This window comes from Lactuca virosa, chromosome 4, assembly GCF_052849685.1.
Source record: "Lactuca virosa cultivar CGN04683 chromosome 4, Lactuca_virosa_CGN04683_v6, whole genome shotgun sequence".
Classification (NCBI taxonomy): domain Eukaryota; kingdom Viridiplantae; phylum Streptophyta; class Magnoliopsida; order Asterales; family Asteraceae; genus Lactuca; species Lactuca virosa.
Window position 1 is genome coordinate 43,916,974 of NC_136429.1, and position 5,862 is coordinate 43,922,835.

At 37.4% G+C, this 5,862-nt stretch overlaps 1 pseudogene; it reads left to right on the forward strand.

The window, feature by feature from the left end:
- The first annotated feature begins 575 nt into the window (after nucleotides 1-575).
- On the forward strand, nucleotides 576-5,049 carry LOC145104362 (uncharacterized; annotated as a pseudogene).
- Nucleotides 5,050-5,862: the final 813 nt, after the last annotated feature.

Sequence of the window (5,862 nt, forward strand, 5' to 3'; positions counted from 1 at the left end):
TACTTTGCAATGCAGTTTCAAGAAAACACCTAGGTGGTCTCTTTCTTTATCCTCTGCATTTAGGGATTTTACATCTTCATCTTGCAGTGCCAAATTTGTTAACTTTGTGATGTTTTTTTTATTTATTGTGTAGATGATTTGGTTTCAAAGGTGATCAAGGTTCTTCCTAAGAGATTGAGACACTAAGAAAACGAAACTGGGATGCTGTGTTGGTGAGCCAATATCTTTCTGAGCTTAGAGAAGTCAACAAACAGGGGAGAAAAGAGAGAAGGCACAAGGAAGCCCAGGTTGTGATTGCAGCTGCTGCAGCTTCTTCCAGGCTTTCATCTTTCAGGAAAGATACACTTGAAGAATCCGCTCACCATGAGGTAGTTGACTCTCATTTTGTTAGATAATAGTAGAGTTAAATGCAAGAAGTATTGATGTACTTTCATTGATTTGTTGTCTTAATGAAATGATTCTTATATTGTGTTTAGAATAAGGTGAAGATAAAAGCTTTTGGAGGAAGATCTGCAGTTCATGCACAACCAAAAGAAACACACCCAAAATTGTCCGTAACGTGGACCCCACCTGAAATGAACATTGATTCTTCACCATCAAGTTTAGATTACAAAGGGCATTCTAGGGTTTGTGACGTTTGTACACGGGAGGAAACAATTTTGAATCCAGTTATTATATGTTCTAGTTGCAAGGTTAGCTTAACCTTAAATACCGGAAATGAATAGTTTTAATCTTTTTTCTATATTTCTCTTTTTATCCTCATAACTGTATTTAAATATTTTATCTGGTAACAAGTTGCAGTTCACATAGATTGTTATCGTAGTGTGAAAGATTCTACGGGTCCATGGTTTTGTGATTTATGTGAAGATTCATCGTCTTCTAGAAGCAGGGGGTCCCATCTTTTAGTTACTCAGCGAAGTTGTCTCGTGTGGTGGAATGTTGCTTATGTGGTGGCACTACTGGTGCTTTTAGGAAGTCAACTGATGGTCAATGGATCCATGCCTTCTGTGCTGAGGTAATATTCTTTGATTATGATTCTTACTTGTGTTCCTCTTCTATTATGGTGATTAATATATAGATTTTTTTTTCTGATTTTGTGGTGTAGTGGGTTCTGGAATCAAGATTCAGAAGGGGGCAGCTGAAACCCATTCAGGGCATGGTATGTCTAGTGTATAATAAATGTTTATTTAGAGGAAACTAGTGCACTTTTCAAGTGAATAAAGGTCCTGCTGGATAAGACTAGTTTAATGCAAGAAATAGCAACATAAAAATTGGGTTAACATTCCAAAGAAAAATGTCTTAATAGGAAAAAGTTTGAAAGTAAAATGCTGCAACAGGAAGAAACAAAAGCAAATTGCTAAGATGTACAAATAGTTGAAAGTATTTTGCATTTAGTCCCTAGATATTATAATTTGTGTTGTTTTATGTTCATGTCATGTGACAAATGCCAGGAGACAATCTCCAGAGGGAATGATGTTTGCCTTGTTTGCAGCCGCAAAGTTGGCGCATGTATAAAGGTTGTTGAGATTAATACGAGTTTTTTCTATCTCGTTTTTTCTTTTTTCTTTTTTCTTTTTTCTTTTTTCTTTTTCATTCAACTTTATTTTTAATTATTAATTGTATCCTATAGTGCAATTATGGTCACTGTCAAAGCACATTTCATCCTACTTGTGGCAAAAGTGCTGGCTTCTTCATGAACGTGAGAACTAGTGGTGGAAAAATACAACACAAGGCTTACTGTGAGAAGCACAGCCAAGTGGAGAGAACAAAGGTAATAATATATTATTATTAATAATATTTACCATAATATCAATCAATTTTGACCTTCTTGTTATTCTGTTTCTTTTTTTTTATACTAGTTTCTAAGTACACCTTATTTGTTGTTTATTCTAGGCCGAGACTCAAAAACATGGAGTTGAAGAATGGAATTCCCTCAAGAAAGTCAGGGTAAGTTACACTGCTGTTTATAAAATACATTATTTGAATCCAAAATCATGATTTAAAAAAAATCGTCTCGCAGGTTGAATTGGAGAGATTACGTCTCATCTGTGAAAGAATCATCAGACGTGAGAAATTGAAGGTAAAGCCACATTGTTTGCTGCTCACACATACACTAACTAATGAGATTGTGTTATTGTATTGTAGCGTGAATTGGTGATTTGTTCACATAACATGCTTCATTGGAACGGAGAGTCGATATGTTCATCTTCATCATCATGTACAATATCCCCTCGTGGGGTTTGCACTAGTTTTGTGTCACCAAATGTTAGTATAGAATCTGCTACAACTTCCTTAAGAGGGGGATACACAAACAATTACAAATCATGCAGTGAAACCATCATCCAAAGATCCGATGACAGAGCTTGGACACCAAATTCTTTTCTTTACAGGTAACTATCTCTATCTTCTGGGATATGCATCTCACAACCATTTGTTTCTATTACAAGATTACTACATCTCACAAACATATGCATTACCTGTTGAACAACAGGATGACATGAAAAACTACATATATGATGTTATTGTAAAGGTATGGAATTCTATAGGTCTATTTTAGATTCTCCTTATGTTATATTCTCAAAATTTAAACTAGATCGACTTTTTTTTCTAACTTTCGAGTAGTGAGTGATCTTTTCGCCAAGAAAGATTGTATGTTAACGGGTAGAGAAAGCTAAGGTGGGCTCACTCTATTATGATCTTTTTTACTCAGCTGTCACCATTACGTTTGGCCCAAAGTGAGTAAGCTTCAACAAATATTAATTCTTGTTTTTGTTTTATATTTGGGACAATGTTATTAAATATTATCTGTATCTTTGTATTCCCATGTTCTTAGGTCCAAATCATGGTCAAGGGGGTACTAATTCATCGAAGATGTGTGGACTTGACAAATCGACTTCCTTATGCTTAATATTTGATTTTGTGAAGAAGGAAAGCTTAGATGTTATTGGTCAAGTGGGTACTACTACATGGAAAATAGGTATCATGTGAAAACAGAAGCATAACAATAAGAAGTAGAAACAAGAAGGTGTTCCTTAATAGCAATGTAGTATTAGGTTATATAGTTAGGGAAAACCTCTTAATAACAATGTACAATCGGATCCCCATAATACCAATGTATTACAATTTTTTGACATGATGTTATGGATGAAATTGATTGTTTTGGTATATATTTGTTTCCATATTTTTGTATTATGCGTAAATAAGTATCGTAAAGACGCGTAGTAAATGTATATCGTAAATCGTTGCTGAAGTTTATGACACGCAAATGCGTGTCATCTTCATTTATGACAGGGGCTTTAATGATACACAATTCGTGTCCTAAACGTGTGTCGTAACGTTACGACACGCAAATGCGTGTCGTCTTCCTTTATGACATGGGCTTCCTTGATACGCATTGCGTCGTCAATGCGCGTCGTAAATGTGTGTCATAAATGCGCGTCGTAAATGTGTGGCATCTATAGACGACGCGTAAAAGCGTGTCGTGTCTCGTTATGACAGGGCCTTCCTTGACACGCATTTGCGTGTCGTCTGAGTGTTTTACGACACGCATTGCGCGTCGTAAAAGCCTGTTTTTCTAGTAGTGGCCCTTTCCGAGTGTTGGCCTGTGTGGGCAAGGAGGCTTACCGATTGGAGCTACTGGAGGAGTTGAGTCAGATACATGATACCTTCCATGTATCCCAGCTAAGGAAGTGTATAGCCGATGAGGAGGATGTGGTTCCCCTAGAGGACATTCAGGTCTATGATTGCCTAAATTATATGGAGAAGCCTATAGCTATATTGGATCGTAAAGTGAAGACCTTGAGGAACAAGGTAGTGAACTTGGTCAAAGTTCAGTGGCAGCACCGTAAGGGGTCCGAGTGGACTGGGATCCGGAGTCTGAGATGCGTGAGCAGTATCCTAAGCTGTTTCCAGAGGATGAATTCGATGGCGAAGTCTGATTCTAGTGGGGGAGAATTGTAACATCCCGAAATGAGGTACAATTGTTATTCTTGAATCTTTCCCTTTTATGTCAAGATGAGTCCCTTCATCTGAAAAGTTGGCAAATTAGTACGCGGGGCGTATGCATGAGTACGCGCAGCGTACTCATGCACCATGCATAACATGGAGGCCTCCTAGTATGCTCGGCGTACCAAAGGGTACGCTGGGCATACTAGGCTTAGTATGCAAACCCTAATATTTCTTGTGTCCCTATTTAAGGAATAAGATGGACTCATTTCTAGCCACCTTTTCAGCCTCCAACCTTTCCTAAACCCTAAATCTCGAGTGTATGCTTGTGGGTGTGATTTTGCAAGCTTAAAGTGATTCTTGGCTCTTGTTGTGAAAGAGTGAAGTTAGAAGAAGAAGAAGAAGATGTCATCCAACTTAGAGATCCAGAAACTATCCATTTTTGTGCATCATTTCCAGGTATAAAGCTTGTACCTTGGCTAATATTCTCTTAGATCTCTTTTTGTGCAAGCTTTATGAGTTTAAGTCCTCAAGTTTAGACCTTTTCGAGTTTGTGACTCTCCAGTGAGTTTAGACTGTCCTTTCATGCATTTTAGGGCATCCAGATGGATAAAAATGCTTGCTTAATCTTCCCTTGAGTCCCATCCATGAGTAAAGTAGTTTGAAAGGGGTGAAATGATGTTCTAGCCTTCTATAGCCATGAAAAGGCTTAAAGGCCACAACTTTATGGAATAAGAGACCTTGATTAGCTCAGATATATAGTTGGAGTATTTGTCTTAATGGATTAAGACCATAAGAAGTATGTAATGGAAGTCTGAGGAGTACGTCGTGCGTTCTCTCAGCTACGCGCAACGTAGATCTAAAAACCCCTGTCGCATGCTTAGCCAGCAGTACGCCCAGCATAGGGAGTTATACACCCAGCGTACTCGCTGGGTGCTGAATTTTGTTGACTTTGTTGAACCAGAGGAAACTGTTAACGAAGAAGAAGATGAAGATGATATCATGGTTGGGTTTGTTGAATTGGAGTTTAATCTGGAAGAAGACAATGTTCCTAATAATGCAATTATGTCTGGAAAACAATTCAAGATTCTTATTTCTAAGTAGAATTTGATTCTTTAATTTTTAAATGATAGTGCTAAGAAGTCTGCTCTTAGTGGGGTCGAGGTTGAATACCTATTAAAGTCTCAAGATTCGAGAACTAAGGCTTGAATTGAAGGTGTCGATAAGAGTATTGATGAGAGTTTGGCTACTCATTCTCGTAATTTCAATTATGAAATTATGAAAGTGCAAGATGCTACTCGTGAGTGTCATGAGATATTTGAGAAGCTGGTGACTACTTCAAGGAATTCTATCGAGTTGAAGATAAAGGATTTCAGTGACTCATTCTCCAAAGAAGTTTAGAAACTTGATAAGTTTTGTGATGTTACTGAAAAGGTTCAAGTTTTGATTGGTGCTACTAGTCGATTGGTGCAGGATATTACTGCTTTTTATAAAGATTACTCTAGTGATATGAAGAAAAAGAACAAAGCAGATGTAAAGGTGTTTGGTAAGATTGAGAAGTCTCTCACTGGATTTTAATAGACTCTATCGAAGTTTGATTTTAAATCAACATCTTCGATTTCTCAAGAGTCACTCTCTAAAATGGTTTTTTAAGTTGAATCGTGTTTTAAGTATGAATTGGCACCAATTCTGGATCTGTTTCTTCGACTTCCAACCAATGCTCCATGTTTTGTGAATGTGTTGCAAGGGGGAGAAAATGGGATTGGTTCATCGAAGGTTAGTGGTGAAGATAAAGGTAAATTTGTGGGCAAGATAACTTCTACTCAAATTCTAACCTTGATACCAATGAAGGTAGTGGTGACAACATCGACAACAACAAAAACTACTCCTAATGTTAATGTTGAATTATCCAAGTTG